Raw genomic sequence first — 4,514 nt, 5'->3', positions numbered from 1 at the left:
GAATGTAGTATATATGTAGTATATATGTTGTATGAATGTAGTATGTATGTAGTATGTCTGTAGCATGTTTTATGTGTGCTGTATGTATGTAGTATGTATGTAGTATATACTATGTATGTATGTATGTTGTATGAATGTAGTATATATGTAGTATGTTGTATGAATGTAGTATATATGTAGTATGTATGTAGTATGTAGTATGTATGTATGTTGTATGAATGTAGTATGTATGTAGTATGTAGTATGTATGTATGTTGTATGAACATAGTATATATGTAGTATGTATGTAGTATGTATGCATGTTGTATGAATGTAGTATATATGAAGCATGTATGTAGTATGTAGTATGTATGTATGTTGTATGAATGTAGTATATATGTAGTATGTATGTAGTATGTATGTATGTTGTATGAATGTAGTACATATGTAGTATGTAGTATGTATGTATGTATGCTGTATGAATGTAGTATATGTAGTATGTATGTATGTTGTATGAATGTAGTATATATGTAGTATGTATGTATGTTGCATGAATGTAGCATATATGAAGTATGTATGTAGTATGTTGTATGTATGTATGTTGTATGAATGTTGTATATATGTAGTATGTATGTAGTATGTATGTTTTTTTTTACATTCAACACATTAGCCGGATGATGGGACTACTACTGCCCCATCATTGGCTAATGTGTCAATCATGTCATTGTAGCAGGCATAGCCCGATGGGACTTTTAGTCCCATCGGACGATGCCTGCACACACACACAACCCCCGGCAGGCCCGTACAGACCCCCGGCAGCCCGCACAGACCCCCGGCAGGCCCCTACAGACCCCTGACAGGCCTGCACAGACCCCGGCAGCCTGCACAGACCCCGGCAGCCCGCACAGACCCCCGGCAGCCCACACAGACCCCCGGCAGGCCCGCACAGACCCCCGGCAGGCCCGCACAGACCCCCGAGAGGCCCGTACAGACCCCGCCCGCACACACGCAGTCTCCGCCCACGCACTGCCCACACTCTTCCCCCCTCCCGAACTGGATGTGCAAGGAAAGAAAGGGTTTATTTTCATTCAGATATTTGTGCCCCATTGACTTGCATGGGTTTCCGGTATCGGAATCAGCGATACCCGATATTTTTGGGGTATTGGTCCGATCTAATCCGATCCGATATTTCCCGATATCGGAAGGTATCGCTCAACACTACTTTTCACTGTAGTTTTAGTCCCCTTTTGTGACTTTACCCTGTGATCATATGATTGCGTGTGCTATGTACAACATTGAATTAGGTAGCCTTGCAGCTTGTCCGTGAGTAGTGATCAGCATCACATCATGCGCCTCCCTTTCTTCTATCATACTTATTTCTATGTCTTATTTAAAACTATATTAGGCATATTCTAGAATTTAAAGGGAGTCTGTTTTCCTTTGTCTTATGTTGTTTATATCAATAGCATCTTTACTTCTACCCTATAAGGTATGCGCATTGTTTATAACTTTATACAATTGCTTCTCACAAAATTAGAATATCATCAAAAAAGTTAATTTAGTTCAGCTTTTTAATACAAAAAGTGAAACTCATATATTACATAGAGTCAGTACAAACAGAGGGATCTGTTTCAAGTGTTTATTTCTATTAATGTTTATGATTATGGCTTACAGCCAATGAAAACCCAAAAGTCATTATCTTAGTAAATTAGAATACTTTATAACACCAGCTTGAAAAATGATTTTAAAATCCAAAATGATGGCCTACTAAAATGTATGTTCAGCAAATACACTCTATACTTGGCCGGGGCTCCTTTGGGATCAATTACTGCATCAATGCGGCGTGGCATGGAGGTGATCAGCCTGTGGCACTGCTGAGGTGTTATGAAAGCCCAGAATGCTTTGATAGCAGCAATAGCAATATAGAAATAGCAATATTGAAATGGTTCATACATGAGGAGTGTGAAAGTTTTATTGTCCTCTGATTGGGGTCTGGTTCTGTGTTGTGATGCCCCCACAAGGTTTGAGGAGCAAATTCCTTAAATGATGTAAAAATACATAAATCCTTGTGACACATTCATTCCTGCACCGAGTGTGTCAAAGGTTGTCATAAGTTTATACTCTCAGACTCTTCTGTCTCTCTGAGATTTGAGGTTACCTTACAATACAAGTAGTTTCATGTCCATGGTGCTGTGATCAGGCACACAAAAATGTTTGGCCACAGGTAGATCCATTCTTTTTCTCTTATTGAGTGGCGGTGAGAATTCATCCAAGGATGCTTAACGTCACTTGTCTTAGCTATTGCATTATTTCTTTCTTTGCTGTGTTGTGTATAAATATGTGATTTTTCAGATTTTATATTAGTCTATATGCCTGATGAAGAGACCTGAGTAGTTTTGAAAGCTTGCAATTTGTTACCATCTTTTCAGTTAGCGATTTAAAGGTATCAACCACTGAGGACTCTTAATTCCAAATATTTTTCTATCTACTGGCTTGCATGGTGCAAAGATATATATAGCTTTCCTGTGAGAGATTGGCATTGTCATTTAACATGTTTACAGCTGTGGGTGTAGATCTTTTGTCAGTTGTCAGTAAATCAACCTTCATCCTGTTAGGTGTTATGGAGGGCCATAATAAAACACTTTCAAGTGTGTTCATCCTTTAGGGTCTGTCCAATGCCTTCTATCTTCAGGTTGCCTTCTTTATTTTATTTTTGGCAATGTATTTGATCACATTATCTGGAAATCTCCTGCTCATCACCATGGTATGGATTAACCCAACTTTACAGACCCCGATGTACTTCTTCTTGTCTCATCTTTCATTTATCGACATCAGCTTTTCTTCTACAATAGTTCCTAAAATTCTAGTCAACACTCTATCCAAAGACAGAAGTATTTCCCTATGGGGATGTGCAGCCCAAATGTTTTTTTCCATAGCACTAGGTTCAGCGGAGTGCATCATTCTTGCCGTCATGGCTTATGATAGATTTGCTGCCATTTGTAGACCATTGCACTATACCACCATTATGAGCAAGAAACTATGCATTATTTTAGCTGCTGGATCATGGAGTGTTTCCTTCACAAATTCAGTCATTCATGTGATCCTTACTTTTCAGCTACCCTTCTGTAGATCCCACCAAGTCAATCATTTCTTCTGTGAGATGCCTCCAATCTTTCGTCTGTCCTGCAAGGACATTTGGCTAAATGAGATTGCAATGTACATCTCAGCCAGTATATTAGCTATGTGTTGTTTCTTCTTGACTCTAATTTCTTATATCCAAATCATCTATACAATCTTGCAAATTCATTCTTCACGTAGAAGGCATAAAACTTTCTCAACATGTGCCTCCCATCTCATCGTGGTGGCCCTTTTTTATGGGACTGTCATGTTCATGTATCTGCGTCCAAGATCTACATACTCTCCGGAAACAGATAAGGCTGTGTCCATTCTCTATACGACAGTGACCCCAATGTTGAATCCTATCATCTACAGCATGAGAAACAAAGATGTTAAAAGAGCTATAAGAAAGAAAATTGATCGAATGTGAATGTTGCAAACATTTGGAAATTTCTTCAAACCTTCCATACAGTATCGATAAGTCATATATAATTGGGGATACCATGAAAGAGTACCAAGTCTACAGATGTTGCCCTGAAAAATGCTTTGGTGGTCTTCTTCATGTAATTTCACTGAATATGCTGATACTTGCCTCTTCTTTTCAGGTTCTATACACGGTAAATATGTAAACCATAGTTCCCAACACTGTACTCCAAAGGTATTAATGGGGTACTTATTTTAAAGAACTAGGATGGCTCATTGTGCTATGCTTTTTAAGGAACTTGCATTTACTTTTCTGGAAGTTTAGGGAAAAGCATAACTTCACAGTGCTAACTGGTTTCCAAAGTCACAACTACTCGTGCAATCACATACTGACAGATATATCCTTCTCAATAATGAATAGTTGACATAAGGAATACAATATTAAGGTTATAAAAATACACAGATTATAAGAAAATAAGTTGAAATCTTTTTGAGATTACCAAAAATGGTCTTCTACAGGGACATCCTCAAGAGCAATATCAGCACCCTTTACTGGCTGATGAAGGGATGAGATCTCATAAGCAGCTGTCTATAAATGGTTGACTCTTCCTTTTGAAGATTACTCTGAGTTGGCTAAAATCTCTAGTTATGTTTCAATGTTTTATGGTTTGGATATTGCCTTACAGGGTAGATACCCACAATAGGTGGCACTAGATAGACAACTTTCTTCTTTCTCTGAGGAAAGCTATTTTGAATACTTTTTCCAATGACACATTGCCTGTGAGACTTCATGCCAGTTACCAGCCACCCCAAGATAATAAAAAGCAAATGGAATACCTTTTGGTCTACTTGCAGTCGACCATTGTATTAGTGATTCACAACTTCCTAGAGACAATCCATTAGAAAATAGCAACACCAATCTATTTACAACTTCTTTCATTGAACACAGATCCCTTTGGCCTCAGTCAGGATACTGGCAATTGTTATGTGTGGTT

General features: G+C 38.3%; 1 pseudogene; it reads left to right on the top strand.

Annotated features, from left to right (window-relative positions):
* Positions 1–2,488: 2,488 nt before the first annotated feature.
* LOC141082706 (olfactory receptor 5AS1-like) lies at positions 2,489–3,526 on the top strand (annotated as a pseudogene).
* The last annotated feature ends 988 nt before the right edge of the window (positions 3,527–4,514 follow it).

Source organism: Dendrobates tinctorius, unplaced genomic scaffold (assembly GCF_039654945.1).
Source record: "Dendrobates tinctorius isolate UK_male_01 unplaced genomic scaffold, ASM3965494v1 ptg000019l, whole genome shotgun sequence".
NCBI classification, from domain to species: Eukaryota; Metazoa; Chordata; class Amphibia; order Anura; family Dendrobatidae; genus Dendrobates; species Dendrobates tinctorius.
This window is presented reverse-complemented; position numbering and strand designations above follow the sequence as displayed.